Here is a 16,869-nt window from a genome sequence, read left to right as displayed (position 1 = left end):
CCTGTATAACGGTTTCAGCCTTGTGCAAAGCCCTGAGCCAGAGGACCCAACTTAGTAATGTACAGATTTCTGACCCGCAGAACCAGTGACATCATACACCCATGTTGTTTTCTAAGTCGCTGTTTGGGGGCCACTGTCACACAGTGATAGAGAAGTAATGCAGCTGATAAGGTAGGAAGGTATGAGATAATGCGATTATCAATTATTGATTTCGGCAGTTAGTCTTAGGGTTTTAGTAAATTCTCTGCATGGAACCTGTGTGCAATTCACCTGAGCTTCTGACTCTGAACGTTTCTGATTCATAAAAAAAATCCATGTAGCATTAGGAGTTGTATGTAAGCTAGTATCAGATTCTCTAACATGGAAGTGGTATGGAACAACGGGAAGTTGGAAGGGACAGGAACTAACCTTTGCTGACAACCTGAGGACCAGGTTCTTGTAAATTGCTTTTGCTTCCAGTGTTGGCCCAGGCAGACCTTTCCAATGAAACTGAAGAAGCTTTGGCTATGGCAGGGACAACATTCTACCCTTTCTCTTTACTAAAAAGAATCCCTATACTACTGGGGGGGATCTACTTACCCAGGACACTTTCCCAGCCTCCCTTGCTGTGTGCCTGTGTGGGGAGGTAGGCGATAAGATAGAAGCGGAAATCACTGGATAGAGGTTCTGGGAGGTTTTTTGTTTTGTTTTGTTTTGTTTTGTTCTTAAATGTTGATTCATTGGAGAAGTACACTCTCTTGTATTTCTCTCTCTCCTTGCTGGTGCCTGGAAATGTGGGCACGATGACTAGAGCTGTGGCAACATTTATGACTATGTATGCAGGTCAGGAAGCAACAGTTAGAACTGGACATGAAACAACAGACTGGTTGCAAATAGGAAAAAGAGTACGTCAAGTCTGTATATTGTCACCCTGTTTATTTAACTTCTATGCAGAGTACATCATGAGAAACGCTAGACTGGAAGAAACACAAGCTGGAATCAAGATTGCCGGGAGAAATATCAATAACCTCAGATATGCAGATAATACCACCCTTATGGCAGAAAGTGAAGAGGAACTAAAAAGCCTCTTGATGAAAGTGAAAGTGGAGAGTGAAAAACTTGGCTTAAAGCTCAACATTCAGAAAATAAAGATCATGGCATCTGGTCCCATCACTTCATGGGAAATAGATGGGGAAACAGTGGAAACAGTGTCAGACTTTATTTTGGGGGGCTCCAAAATCACTGCAGATGGTGACTGCAGCCATGAAATTAAAAGACGCTTACTCCTTGGAAGGAAAGTTATGACCAACCTAGATAGCATATTCAAAAGCAGAGACATTACTTTGCCAACAAAGGTCCGTCTAGTCAAGGCTATGGTTTTTCCTGTGGTCATGTATGGATGTGAGAGTTGGACTGTGAAGAAGGCTGAGTGCTGAAAAATTGATGCTTTTGAACTATGGTGTTGGAGAAGACTCTTGAGAGTCCCTTGGACTGCAAGGAGATCCAACCAGTCCATTCTGAAGGAGATCAGCCCTGGGGTTTCTTTGGAAGGAATGATGCTAAAGCTGAAACTCCAGTACTTTGGCCACTTCATGCGAAGAGTTGACTCATTGGAAAAGACTCTGATGCTGGGAGGGATTGGGGGCAGGAGGAGAAAGGGACGACAGAGGATGAGATGGCTGGATGGCATCACTGACTCGATGAACGTGAGTTTGAGTGAACTCCGGGAATTGGTGATGGACAGGGAGGCCTGGCGTGCAAAGAGTCGGACACGACTGAGTGACTGAACTGAACTGAACTGAATGATCTTGATGAGGGAAGCCACACTTTAAGGATAACAGATCAAAAAGATGGAAGGAGCCTTGGCTCCCTAGAAGGGATGACATGGGAGCCACCATTCCAAGCCTTGACTCTTTGCAGTGTCACATGAGAGAAAAATAATTCTTTATCTTGTTTAAGTCATGATTATCGAGGTTTTCTCTTACAGGGAGCTGATAAACCAGTCAGTCCTAAGTAATACTTGCATTCTGAGTAAGGTATTTAGCTATATTTTGGGATTTCACTTTTAAATTGCCAAGACTCCAGGCTCTCAGAGAAAGATTTTCCCTTTTGCCCCTCTTGGTTAACAGTCATTAGTATGTTTTTGAATTGTGGTGTTGGAGACGACTCTTGAGAGTCCCTTGGACTGCATGGAGATCTAACTAATCAGTCCTAAAGGAAATCAACCCTGAATACTCGTTGGAAAGACTAATGCTGAAGCTGAATCTCCAATACTTTGGCCACCTGATGCGAAGAGCTGACTCATTGGAAAAGACCCTGATGCTGGGAAAGATTGAAGGCAAAAGGAGAAGGGGACGACAGAGGAGGAGATGGTTAGATAGCATCACCGACTCAGTGGACATGATTTTGAGCAAACTCTGGGAGATAGTAGAGGACAGAGGAGCCTGGTGTGCTTGCAGTCCGTGGGGTCCCAAAGAGTCAGACGTGACTTGGTGACTGAAAAGCAGCAACAACAACGCTCTCCAGAGGAGAGGAGAGGGGGCTAAAACTTCCCGCACTTTACCCGACACAGCATACTCTATCCATCACTGGTACTTATCTCAAAACATATTTGTGAGCTGGGGCTATCATCCCATTTCACAGATGAGGAAGTGGAGGCTCAGACAGATTGCATCACCCTCCAGGGAACACAGCTAGAATCTGACCCCCGACCCGTCTGGCCCCATAGCCTGTACTTTTTCTGCTGTCTTCCCACTGTCTCCCAGTCTGGAACTCTGAGACCCAGTTCAGGCAGAAGATGGGGCAAGTCAGATCATCCTGAGATCCCTGGACCAGGCTGCCCGGCTCTCACTCAAATCTTCTGACTGCAGCTACCAAATGAAGGCTTCTCTACTGCAAGGTGACTGAAGCAGACGGCCCAGCTGGTCCTCTCTGTAACTCACTGCCATCCTGTTTACTGGCCATCTGGCCCTCATCTCTATGATTCTCTGACTGTCCCTCCTCAAGGACCCTCTTAAAGGGACAGAAACTCTCCTTGGTTTCATAAAGAACCTCCATTCCTAAGTGACTATATTTCCAACCTTGACCAGAGCAAGCCTGCCAAAGAAAAGGCCAAAACCACAGGGTTTTCTGGGAGCAACACAAGTCTATTTCTAACCTCAGATTACAGCATCCAAAAGGATTACCTGTTCTAAGCAAACACACTCAAAACCCGTGACAGGAATGCAATCAGAGCCACCTGACTCCTCAGCAGGCTCCAAATATTCCCCAGCAAAACTTGCTTTATCCTGTTCAAAACGCCTCCGTCTGTCCCAGGAGAGACTGGAAATACACTCTTTCTAGGAGCCGCTGGAAAATTAGCCCACATTAGGAGAAGCCTAGATGATGCTGAATTGGGGACAGAAAGGTCCATTTGAGAGAGGGAAAAAAAAAAAAAAAAGTTCTTTGTAACCAGGACAAGGCTAAACCTCCCTTCTCTCCATTGGTCCAAATCTATGCCAGCCTCCCACTGGCATCCGTGGGTGTGCTGAGAACAAGCTATGGATTTCTATAGAGACTGTCGCCATGGTACTAGGGGCCTTATTCTGCTATTTCAAGAGGAAAATAATCAAAAGGTCAAAGGAAGAAAATCTACCATAGAGCTTTCACACTACAAATATTTGTTAATGCTTTAGCGAGTGCCAGCCATAGCAAGATGGGCTGGGAGAGATGACCTGTCTTGCAACCCCCAGGAGTCAAGCACAAGATTGGGCACTGTCCATCTGTGATCCGATGTCTTTCTCACAACAACCTCGAACGGGCAAAGCAGGACAATCCTCAATTTTTCAAGTGGGGGAAAAATAAATTAAGGAACTTGCCCATGGGCATCAGAAGTGTCATACTGGATAAGACCAAGTCCCAGTAGAGGGTCCATTTAGGGGGTGGGGGAGATGCTGAATATAAAGTACTGTTTAATCTGTTTATGGAGACATGGGATGAATTAGGGAGCTGACAGGCAGGGGAGGGAGAGGGAGGAATCAAGATGGCAGAGAAGTCGGACGTGGAGTTCAGCTCCTCCTACAAATAAATCAATAAATACACCTGCAAGTGGAACCATTCACACAGAACATCTACTGAACACTGCAGGAGACCTCAGACTTCCGAAAAGACAAGGAAACCTCCACATAACCGGTAGGCTAAGATCATGGCATCTGGTCCCCTCACTTCATGTCAAATAGATGGGGGAAAATTGGAAACAGGGACTCACTTTATTTTCTTGGGCTCCAAAATCACTATGGATGGTGGCTCCAGCCATGAAATTTAAAAAGGTGCTTGTTCCTTGGAAGAAAAGTTATGACAAACCTAGAATGTGTATTAAAAAGCAGAGACATTCCTTTGCTAACAAAGATCTGTATGGTCAAAGCTATGGCTTTTTCAGTAGTCACGTATGGATGTGAGAGTTGGATCATAAAGAAGACTAAGTGCTGAAGAATTGGAGCTTTCGAACTGTGGTGCAGAAGACTCTTGAGAGTCCCTTTGACTGCAAGGAGATCAAACCAGTCAATCTTAAAGGAAATCAACCTTGACTATTCATTGGAAGGACTGATGCTGAGGCTCCAATACTTTGGCCACCTGATGCGAAGAGCTGACTCATTGGAAAAGGCCCTGATTCTGGTGGAAAGATTATAGGCAAAAGGAGAAGGGGGAGGCAGATGACAAGATGGTTGGATGGCATCACCAACTCAATGGACATGAGTTTGAGCAAGCTCCCAGAGATGGTGAAGGACAGGGAAGCCTGGCGTGCTGCAGTCCATGGGGTCACAAAGAGTCAGACACGACTGAGTGACTGAACAAAACAAAAACTGGGTAGAACAAAAAAAGAGAGAGAGAGAGAGGGAGAGATAGGGAGTTGATAGGGGTGTTGAGTCAGCTGGGAGGAGCACAGAGAAAATCTCACACTGTCTGTTGGCCTGAGGGGCGAGGAAAGAAAACCTCGTTGTCAGCTAGTGGGGACTGCAGGGGAGAAAGCTCCCCTGGACCTGGAGCACCAGGAGCTGGGCGGAGAGTGAATGAGAGGGGTGGCAAATGGAGCCTCTCCAGCACAGGGACATCTACTGACCACACTGGGCCCATGCTGGCCCGGCTGGGTGGTGCCAAGCCCCATCCAAACAACTGAGGATGGAAGGGGAATGCTTCTCAGTAGGAACTGACAATCACTATGCTAATTCTGGTTAACAGCCACCAAAGCCAGTGGCTTACATGAACAGGCATTTTTTTTCTTGCTCGTGCATCTGAGGACAAATTGTGCCCCTGCTGGGGTCACCTGGGCTAGGCTCCAGGCTCCAGGTTGAGTTGGGTCTGCGCCACTTGCTCCTCATCCGATGTGGATTTTCTCATCTCGGATGACAGGCATACAGACCAAACCGCACAAGCACGCTGAGACCCTCTGCTCACTTCATGTCCACCATATCCCGCTGGCCAGTACGAGCCTCTTGACCAAGCCCAATAACAGTGCCGTGAGGGGATAAAATGCCAGCTATTTGATTGAGAAGCACTGAAAACCCATTAGTTGAACAACATGATGTATAACCCTGTCCTATAGGAATGAAGAATTAGAAGCAATATTTTAATCTACCATCTTCCCCCAAGGGAAAATAAAAATGTTAATACCAAAAGAATAGAAATAGATTCAAAACTACCCATGTCAACCACAGTGGTCTCATGAAATGTGGCATTTGGACACACTGGGAAGTTTGGGGGGATGAGCGTGTTTGCTGGATTCTTGGAGTCAAGTCTCAAAAATTAGAGGTTATAGAGGTTGGAGCGGGGAAGATCTCTAGTGGAGATTTTGGGACTCTGAACCCAATGGCATCCTATTCGTGACATTTACAAATGACATGATGATTACATTCCAGAAATTACAAAGTTAGGGATCACAACCCAACTGAAATACTTAGATGTACTGAAATACTTGGAGCCCTAAAATACTGTGAGCGGCATGTATGAGAGACTGAATCCAATCACATGATGTTCACAGGGTAAGTCATTCCCACTAGGACTCAAAACTTGACCACAGGGACACTAGATTAGCGGCTTTCACTTAGTTCTGGGCTTCTAAGTACAGTCCCTCTCTGCGCCTCAGCGTCTCCTCTGGGGCTGATAAGACCTGCCTCGGACAGACAGGGGAGGGTTCTGAGCAGCACTGTGCGTGAACTGAGCCTGGAGTCTAGGAGGTGCTCCATGCATGTGGGTGCCTGCACACCTTTGCCTGAGGAGCAGCAGGTCTGCCTGCCACCTAGGGACTCCAGCTGACTCAAAGATGATGCCGCATGGGGTGTGCCCAGCAGAAAGGCTGAGCGGGAGCCCACTACAGGGGAGGAGCAGGAGCCCACTGCAGGGGAGGAGCAGGAGCCCACTGCAGGGGAGGAGCAGGAGCCCACTGCAGGGGAGGAGCAGGAGCCCACTGCAGGGGAGGAGCAGGTCCCACTGCATGTTAGCCCTCATCTGCTAAGTATCTGAGGTTGATACTCACTTAACCTCAGGTATCTGGCTTAAAAGTGGGACCTTGACAAAAAGGATCAAGAAAGAGTTCCAGGGAAGGGAGGGGAACTCAGTATCTTTTCCAACCAGAAGATTTTAAGGAATTAGGCATCTTGAGTCATGATGCCAAACATTTGCCAGAGTGAAGTTGAAGGGAGTGACTTCGATTTGGGGAATGTGGCACGCAAGGCTGGATCCAAGGTTGAAGGCTGTTGGATGCCAATGACAGGCTGTGGATTTAGGCTCAAAGTAGGGAGGGACTTTGAACCCATCACTGTGGTCTGAGTTTGAAATGCACTGTCTTATCATGGGACTTCCCTGGTGGCTCAGACAGTAAACTGTCTGCCTGCAATGCGGGAGACCAGGGTTCAATCCCTGGGTCGGGAAGATCCTCTAGAGAAGGAAATGGCAACCCACTCTTATCATGGGGCTTGGGTCAGATAGATCTTGTCCAAATCCTGGCTTAGCTTACTTCCTGTGCAACCTTGGGCAAACCCTTCCATTAACCTGGCCTCTGCCTGGGTCAGAGTTCTACTCACATACAATGCTAAGGAAGCGGTAACAGATGGCAAAGATTCTCTGATTCTGCCTGCCAGTAAGAATCACCTCTCCCTCCAGAACTAAGGGGGAAGCAGAAGCCATGTGAGGGGAACTACTGAAGCCCCCTTGGCACCAGGGAGAGTGAGACAACGAGAAGGTCGCGGTTTATTGCCCCTCTCTCGGCAGAATGGCAGTCTCTCGGGAGACAGGAAGGATGAAGGTGCTGTCGGCTTTTGGGGCTGTCCTTCCGGGATCTGGCGCTAGACCTGACATCGTGGAGACTCTGATCAACACTGAAAAGAAAGACAATGAGGGAGAGAGGGAGAGAAGGATTAAGAACATTCCATATACTTATCGCTCCTCCCTTACAGAATCTGATCTTCCCTGGAACCTGATAAACTAGGAATTGTCATCCCTCACTTTCTGAATGAGTGCAAATTGGGCTCAGCAAATTGCCTTTTGTAATGTATGAGACCTAGGCAAGTGACTTCCCTGTGCCTCAGTTTCCTCATCTGAAAAATGGAGCTGGTGATAGTATCGTCTGGCTCATAGAGTTGTTATATGAGTATTGCATCATATATGTATCACATGATAAATCTTGACTAAATCAAGTGTTTGATTAGAAGATTTTTCCTTCCATGCCATGCACCTCTACAAACAAATATTTAAGTGGTTCCATCACTGTAATCAATGCCACATACATAAATTGATTTTCTTTCCAAGGTTGAGGCCTGAGCCCAATTTTGATAAACCAGAGCTGTCCACATGTTTCTAAGCTGGACTTTTTTTTTTTTGGAGGGCAGTGAAAATGCAGCACACAGCAAAGGAGGAAAAATCACTCTAATAAAATAGTGCTAAAGCAGTAAATGCAGATCATGGGATTCATGAGGATGACAACCCACCAGTGTCTATGAATATTTGATCAGGTTTGCTTTCAGGAGCGTGGTCTGGAATGTGCAGGCAGGCTGGGGTTCAAGCTTGCAAGTGATATACATGTAGGTATGAAACCAACTCCTGCACCCGGGCAGCCCTTCCGCCTGAAATTTCTGCCTTGCCAACTTGAAGCAGGCAGTGTGTCAACCGAAGGGACAAAGGGCCACCCCTCCCCACCCCAGAGTGACCCACATGGCCAGTGGTTCCCCGGCACTGATCTGAGATGACGCTATTAACAAGGGCTGAAAGCCACTCAACCTGCTAGAGAAGATCTGGGTTCGTGTGAACCAATGTCCACGTCCCAAGCTGTCCTCTAGCCCCTTTCAGGGACAGGTCTGGGAGCAGCTCAGGTTTCCCACTGCCGGGGCCTGTCTAAACAGATCCCGTTACACCCCAGCAATGCCTCCCTGAGCCAGGGACACTCAGCTGGGGGAGGTCAGCTTTTGGTTTTCTGGACCTTGGGATGAGAGCATGTCGATGGGGTCTGGCAGCGTCCAGCCCTGCATCCAGGCCTATGGCTGCTACTTGAAGCTGCACATAAGAGGGCATGCCAGGTTTGAATCCTAGATCTGCCGCTTTCTAGGTCTGGGGCTTGAGCAAATCCCTTAGCCTCTGAGCCTCAGTTTTCTCATCTCTGAGTGTGAAGACATAAAAGTATCCAGCTCTCACATTTATTAAGAGACGCAAGTGATATAACCACACAAAATGTTTCTAAGGATGCTTAACCCACACTGCTGCTGCTGCTGCTGCTAAGTCGCTTGAGTCGTGTCCAACTCTGTGCGACCCCACAGACGGCAGCCCACCAGGCTCCCCCATCCCTGGGATTCTCCAGGCAAGAGTAATGGAGTGGGTTGCCATTGCCTTCTCCATAGCCCACACTAGTGCTTAATAAGTCTGAGCTACTTTTATCATTTCTTCCCATTGTTACTGCTCAGGGCATGTTCCTAGGAAACAGTTCCACACTGTATTGGCCAAATTCATCTCTGTTAGACCTAAGTGGAACAATGAGATAGTCTAGTGCCCAACCATTTTTTAGAGATTGAGACTTTGGGGCCTACCTGATAGGCAACTTCCTCCAGGTTACGCAGGTAGCTGGTGGCAGAACTGAGCCTGAATCCAGGCCTTCTGAGGCTCCTCCTCCTCCCCTTCCTCCTCCTTCTTGTCCTCTCCCCATCCCCCTCTGCACTGCACTCTCCAGCAGACAAAGTGTTTGTACACGTAGCTGTCCCCTCCCGTGGAATCAGGGCCATGCAGCCTTGTCTCATTTGCATCTGTCCTTCTCTCCTGCAATGCATTCTGGGAAGCTCCTCTGAGCTCTGGGAATTAGGATCCTTCTGACAGACTTCTTCAGGTCCAAAGGAAATCAACACCTCTCTAAGATTTCTATTTGCCCTCAAATTTCAGCCCAAGCCTCAGTAATATCTCTGTTCCTCACTCCCTCCATTTCAAAGGAGAGCTACAGAAACACACCTGCCTCTGGCTTCTTTCTGTGAAAGCTAAGTAAATGTTCAGGGCACAGGGGCTTTTCTCCTCACAAGGAAGAGGAAAGGAAGAGCAGGGTTTGTAAAAATCATGCCCCAGGCACTGAGCCTGCTGCTAAAACATGAAGGTCACTTGTGGTATTATAAATGTTATTTTTTCCATAAACCTGAACTGAATTGTAGTCCAATGTTTGCCTCAAAACAAAACAACACAGGCTTTGAACCTAGACAGATGTGAGTCTGACTCCCAGCTCTCTGCCATGCACTGACCTTGGGACCTTCACCACTTCATCGCCCATCTCCAGACCTCTGTCTTCTCATCTGAAAAACTGTGACAACACTATCCACCTCCGTGGCTCTTTGTCAGAGCCTTTAAGCAAAATGAGATGATATATGAAAAGTCCCAGACATAGGACACACAATCAGTAAGAGCTTTCATTAAGTGACTGTCACCATGGGGCCCTCAATCCTCCAGCAGCATATAAAGCAGAGTTTCAGGATGGTTCTGCTGCTAGGAGGAAGCTTGCTTGCTTGAAAAATCACTGAACCTCTAAACCTCATTTTCCAGATGTGTTGCGCTCTGCTGCTGCTGCTGCTGCTAAGTCGCTTCAGTCATGTCCGACTCTGTGCGACCCCATAGACAGCAGCCCACCAGGCTCCCCCATCCCTGGGATTATCCAGGCAAGAACACTGGAGTGGGTTGCCATTTCCTTCTCCAATGCATGAAAGTGAAAAGTGAAAGTGAAGTTGCTCAGTCGCAACTGACTCGTAGTGACCCCATGGACTGTAGCCCACCAGGCTCCTCCATCCATGGGATTTTCTAGGCAAGAGTACTAGAGTGGCTTGCCATTGCCTTCTCCTCGTCTGCGCTCTAGAGAGGTAAATTAGAAGAGAAGTAGGGGAAAAAAAGCTGGAGATAACACAGAAAATCTGTTTCAGGGCCAAGGGGCTGCAGAGGGACAGACAAGATGACCAGGAATTTTGAGACCTATTTACAAAGTCACAGCCACAACCTCAACCCCAGTGACCTTAGTGCCACAGCCAAGCACCCAATTGAGCCCACCAGAGGACTTGCAGTGGGGTTCAAGGCTGTGAGCAGGCTGACTGGTCAGCAGAATGTATCCTTAGGCCAGTTCCGTTGCCATGAAGTGAGAATAATACCTTCATCCCAGGCTTGTTGTAAAGACAAACACTTAATGAAATAAAAGTGCTGTGACTCATCCAAGTGGAGGGGGAAGGCATTGTGCCGGGCTCACCCAAACACTTGGTCCTTTGAGCCAATAAAATTTATGTTAAGAGGAATCCTTCTCTCACAGTAGCAGTTGGAAAATAGGTTTCACTTGCTATAGATAGATGATCATCATAAAAATTTTGTTGTCATTGTCGCTCAGCTGTGTCTGATTCTTCGCTACCCCCTGGACTGCAGCACGCCAGCCTCCCCTGTTCTTCACCATCTCCCAGAGCTTGCTCAAATTCATGTCCATTGAGTCAGTGATGCCATCCAACCATCTCATCCTCTGTCGTCCCCTTCTCCTCCTACCTTCAATCTTTCCCAGCATCATAGTCTTTTCCAATGAGTCAGCTCTTCACATCAGGTAGCCAAAATATTGGAGCTTCAGCTTCAGCATCAGTCTTTCCAATGAATAAAATAAAGTCTGCCAGTGTTTCCACTTTTTCCCCATCTATTTGCCATGGCAAGTTTGGTTGTGGCAAACTTCTTGGTGCCGGAATCCTTTGTTCTTACAACTGTCTGCCTAGGTCTGGCCACAATGTTACTAGACCTCCAACCCGCAAATGTTGTTCTCTGTTCTGAAAATTTTATCACTACATGAATGGAAAAGTGTTATGCTTTTAAAGGTCAGACCCTTGAGAATGGGCTATCCTATATTCTTCAGATTATAGGCAACATTCTTAACTGGTAGCTAAAGCAACAGAACACAAAGGTTAAAGGAAAAGAAACAGATCCAACATGGCGTCAGAACTGTTCTTGCCTAGGGCAGTGTAAGACCACCCTCCCTAACACCACTGAGTGGGTGGGCAGGTGGGACAATGGAAGGACAGTCTTCTTGCCTCCCGTCTTAGTCAGCTAGGGCTCTCACACCAAGCACTAATAGGGAGCTTAAACAACAGAAACTTATCTCATTACAATTCTGGAGGCTAGAAGCCCCAGATCCAGGTGTCAGCAGCACTGGTTTCTTCTTGTGGATGCCCAGGGTCTCCATGTGCCTTCGAATGGCCTTCCCTCCATGTCTCTGTCCTGCTTTCTTCTCTTTATAAGGACATCAGTCATATCAGACTTCATTTTTGCCTAGTTACCTCTGTAAAGACCTTATCTCCAAATACAGTCACGGTGTGGTCCTAGGGGTTAGGACTTCAATAACTGAATGTCAGCCCTAACCCTTCTCCTGATTGTGAGAGGTCAGGGTGCCCGGCTGGCCTCTCAGCGGCAGGGGTCTCTGAGCCCAGGGCTCCCAGTGGGATCCGTGGCCATCACACATGGGCAGGGCCTACTCCACCAACATTTCCTCAGAGGCCTCTTCTACCCATTCTGTCTAAAAAGGAACCCCTGTCCACTCCCACATACTCTCTGCACAGAGGTTATCATTACTAGAACTTTCTATGAGTTATTCATTTGTTGGTTTCTTGTTTAAGTCCTCCACTAAAATGTCAGATTCATGAAGACAGAAATTTTAATTTGTCCCAGCTGTATCCCCAGCACCAAAAATGGCACCTGGGTCAGGGGACGGGACAGGGGAGGCGGGTGAGTACGTGGGGCACAGGGGATTCTGACCGCAGTGAATCTACTCTGTGAGACTCTACAGTGGATTATTCATGTCGTGATGCATTTGTTCAAAGCCAGAGAACACACAACACAAAAAGAGAATCCTAGTATAAACTATGGACTTCAGTTAATAATACTGCATAAATAATAATGTGCACGTGTGCTAAGTCACATCAGTCGTGTCTGCCTCTTTGCGACCCCATGAACCGCAGCCCACCAGGCTCCTCTGTCCAGGGGATTCTCCAGGCAAGAGTAATGGGGTGGATTGCCATGTTCTCCTGCAGGGGATCTTCCCGACCCAGTGATTGAACCTGCATATCTTATGCCTTGGAGAAGAAATGGCAACCCACTCCAGTGTTCTTGCCTGGAGAATCCCATGGTTGGAGGAGCCTGGTGGGCTACAGTCTATGGAGTTGCAGAGTCGGACATGACTAAGCAACTAACACACACAAACACACACACACACACACATCTTATGCCTCCCGTGTTAGGAGGCAGGTTCTTTACCACTGGCACCACCTGGGAAGCCCAATGTATCAATTATCAATAATAATGTGTCAGGGGAACAAGTAATAGCAGTAAAACAAGAATCATGATGAGGAATCACTAAGACCCCAAAAGTGAAGGTCTCTTGCCCAAGTCTACTTGCAGTGGATAGAGAGCCAAAGGGGATCCTGACCTAGTCTGTATAACACCAATGCCTGTAAGGTCCCGTGCACCCACAAACCCCCACGCTGGTCAGTGAGTGTGGAATCTGCACTCTGCTGCAGGTCCCAGGACTCCCAGGGAGTTGATACTAGAGGTCAGGTGAGAAGGCCACTGAAGTAATCCATGAGAGTTTCCTGGAGGAGGTGCCCCTAGAGCCTTCACGAGAAAGCACAGATTCCGGAGTCAAGCTTGAGTTTGTGGTTGGATTCTGTGGCCCTGGGCAAGCCGTTTGACTCTGGGTCTCAGTGGTCTCACTATGGGAGTATGGGGCCTGCCTCCCAAGACGGTTATGAAATTTAAGAGGGGTCCCAGTACTGTCACATGCAAGCTTAGAAAAGATTTTTAGTCTCTCCAAACCACAGTTCTTTCATTTGTAAAGTAGCAATAATAACAGTGCTTACCAAAAAGAATTGTCGTGAGAAGTAAATAAGGTAGCACGCGTGAATTATGTTGCATGGCTCCTGAAATATAGTGAATGCTCATTAAATACTGCGGTAGCTTTAATCAAGAAATTTGTGGCAGAGGAGTAAATTGGTACCAACAATTCTGGCTGACAGTGTGGCAGATTGAATGTAAAATGCCCCCACCTCTGAGCCAGCAACCCCACTTTTAGGTGTTCACTCCACGGATGTGTCAAGATACACACGTGACGATGGACGTGTTTGTATCTTGACTGGAGCATTGTTTGCGGCAGCACGATGCTGGGAGCAACTCAGACACTCGTTGTCAGGGGAATTATCGATCTAGTCACACCAATCACAGCTAGACCCACGAAGAACTGGCATGCAGGTGTTCCAAGGCAAAATGCAGCTTTGTGCGCACATACAGAACGAGGTCTGTAAGGGGAAAAGCAAGCAGTGGAAGAGTTGTACATACTAATTCATCTTTGTTAAAAAATAAAGGCACACACATGTGCTTAGAAATATTCTAAAAAGATCTACAGGAAGCTATTAACGGTGATTCTTCTAGAGTAGCAGTTCTCAGCAGGGCTAATTTAGCCTCCCAGGGACATCTGACAAAGTCTGGAGACATTTTTGGTTGTCACACGGTGGCGGGGGAGGGTGGGGCAGGGGGAGTGTGCCACTGATGGTAGAAGCCAAAGATACCGCTCAACATCTTGCGTGGAACAGGTACAGAACAGCCCCCACAATGAGTTATCTGGCCCTAAACGAGAAACTCCACTTGAGAGAGAGATGAAGGCTATTGAATTTGGGGATGAAGACTTATTTTGAATACAATGCTTTTGTAATGCTTGAATGTATTCCATTCAAGGGAACAGCAACAGAATCTGCCCGCTCTCAACTGTGAGATCAGGCATGTAAAATGCCAGCACAGATGTTTGCTCACAGGGTGTTCTTTCCATGAGTTTCAGTTTCTGCATCTGCAGAGTGGGTGTGCTGAAGCCTGCTCTCAAGACTCACAGAAGACAAAATGTACCAGGTTGAGTGCAACCCACATCTCAGGGCTCCGCGGTCACGCTTCAGGGACAGGCGGAGGCCGCCCCAGAGATGCTCCTGGAGTGTTTCAGCCTCGGCCTGAGCAGGGGGCCGGCAGAATCGGAAGACGGCTGTCGGCAGCCGGTGCTGAGGGCCACGGAGCCTGCCGCTGTCAGAGGCAAAGCGAGCAGGGGCTCCAGGGCTGATCCCTGGAAAAACAGTCCAGTGTGCAGCCTGCCAGAAGCCACTGCAGGAACAAAAGACACCGGCTCATTCAAGAAAAACAGAGTCCTGCACAGGGAGGGGTGATCACGTGGACCTCAGAGCCCCCACCTGCCAGCTTCAGCAAAGCAAAGCAGGTCCAACAGTTTGGGAAAATGTTTTTATCTTTCCTAAATGCCTGACAATAAAAAAATCTAACAGAGGGGTACTTCCCATTGACTCCTACATTTTACATTTTACACATGTTTTCCTACTTTATGCTCACACCACCCAAGAACCAAAGAGCCATCATTTTACAGATAGAGAAACAGGTTCAGAGGGAAGTGAGATCTTCACAATTTCAGGTCAATCACTCAAGCCCAGGTGGTCTGTCTCTGAGTCACCGACCTGCGGGAATGCGGCCGCCCCACATCCTTTCTGCTGCTCGTTACTCCAATCAAGTGTCTCCACCCACTTTCCAGACCAGGGGTGCTTCTGAGAAACACACCCTGAGTCTGACTACCCACATCCTTGTCTGGCAAAGAATTGTCAGGAGCCCCACTGCTAAAATCAATTTCCCAAAGCACTAACCTGACTCTGCTGGGTCCCTGAGAGACAGGGCTGCCAGGTAACATACAGGACACCCTTCTAAGTGTCCCTGCAAACTGTCCTGTTGTTGAAGTTGTTTAGTTGCTAAGTCATTTCCGGCTCTTTTGTAACCCCATGGGCTGCAGCCCACCAGGCTCCCCTGTCATGGAATTTCCCAGGCAAGAATACTGGAGTGGGTAGCGATTCCCTTCTCCAGGGCATCTTCCCAGCCCAGGGATTGAACCCGCATCTCCTGCACTGGCAGGCAGGTTCTTTACCACTGAGCCTCTAGGGAAGCCCAAATTGTCCTATATTATACTAAAAAAAAATTATTTGTTATCTGAAACTCAAATGGAAGTGGGTGTCCAATCTTTTGATTTGCCAAATCCGACTACCTGTCAGAGCAAGGAGGAGATTAGCTCTTCCTCAGTCCCAAGAAGCTGGTCACATCCTGGAGAGTTTGCATCTGTTTCATCAGAGGTCATGCTCACTTAGCAACTTAGTCTCACTTAGAGACTGCTGGGAGGCCAAGTGGTCACTGCCTGCGCCAGTTACTCGAGCTGTTTGAGGGACTTTTCTGGAGGCTGTTCAGCACAGGAAGAGAAGGGATTTAGAGCAGAAAAAAGAAACTAATGGACTTAAAGTCCATTAGTTCAGAGGCCTTCTCTGGCACAGGTCCTATCTCAGACCTTATTTTATATTTGTAAAGTCTGCTCTCTCTTTCTCTTTTTAAAAGACGTTTTTTCTTTCCAGAGCTGTTTTAGGTCTACAATAACACCGAGAAAGAGGTGTAGAGATTTACCACATACCCCCTGCCTACACACATAAGTAGTCTCTACCTTTATTAACATCACTCACATGGGTGGTACATTTGTTGTCAAGAATAAAGCTACATGGACACATCATAATCCCCCCAAAGTCCATAGCTTACATTACGGTACACTCTTGCTTTGTTCATTGTATGGGTCTGGACAGATGTAAAACAACGTGTATCTGTCATTATAATATCCTACACACTATTTTCACTGCCCTAAAAATTCTCTGTGCTCCACTTATTCATTACTCCCTTCCCTGAACCCCTGGCAACCACTTTTTACTGTCTTCATAGTTTTGCCTTTTCCAAATGTCATATACTTGGAATCATACGGCATGTAGCTTTTTTTGGATTGGCTTCTTTTACTCACTAATATACATTTAAGTCTCCTCTGTGTCTTTTCAGCGTTTGATAGCTCCTTCTTTTTTTTTTTTTTTAGCTCCTTCTTTTTAAGGTATGAAAATATTCCATTGCCTGCATGTTACACAAGTTTATTAACCCTTCACTTACTGAAGGACATCTTGGTTGCTCTGAAGTTTTGGCAATTACAAACAAGTCTGCTATAAACATGTGTATGCAGATGTTTTGTGGACAAACATTTTTAACGCTTTAGGAGAAATACTAAGGAGTATAACTGCTGGATTTTATGGTAAGAGTATGTTTAGTTTTGTAGGAAATAACCAAACTGACTTCCAAAGTGACTGTCCCATTTCGCATCCCCACCAGCATTATCTGAGCATTCCTGTTGCTCCACATCCTCTCCAGCATTTGGCGTCTGTGCTTGAATTTTGGCCATTCTAATTGGTATGGTATCTGTAGTGGTATCTCACTGTTGTTTTCATTTGCATCTTCCTGATGACTTAGGATGTAGAGCATCTTTCCATATGC

General features: G+C 47.1%; 1 long non-coding RNA gene across 1 annotated transcript; it reads right to left on the bottom strand.

The window, feature by feature from the left end:
• Positions 1-7,185: 7,185 nt before the first annotated feature.
• Positions 7,186-9,169, bottom strand: LOC139178051 (uncharacterized). Its single transcript, XR_011562482.1, has 2 exons — positions 9,030-9,169; positions 7,186-7,331 (listed from the first exon to the last, which is right to left on the bottom strand). It is a non-coding gene; the product is annotated as an uncharacterized lncRNA (long non-coding RNA).
• Positions 9,170-16,869: the final 7,700 nt, after the last annotated feature.

This window comes from Bos indicus, chromosome 20, assembly GCF_029378745.1.
Source record: "Bos indicus isolate NIAB-ARS_2022 breed Sahiwal x Tharparkar chromosome 20, NIAB-ARS_B.indTharparkar_mat_pri_1.0, whole genome shotgun sequence".
NCBI lineage: Eukaryota > Metazoa > Chordata > Mammalia > Artiodactyla > Bovidae > Bos > Bos indicus.
This window is presented reverse-complemented; position numbering and strand designations above follow the sequence as displayed.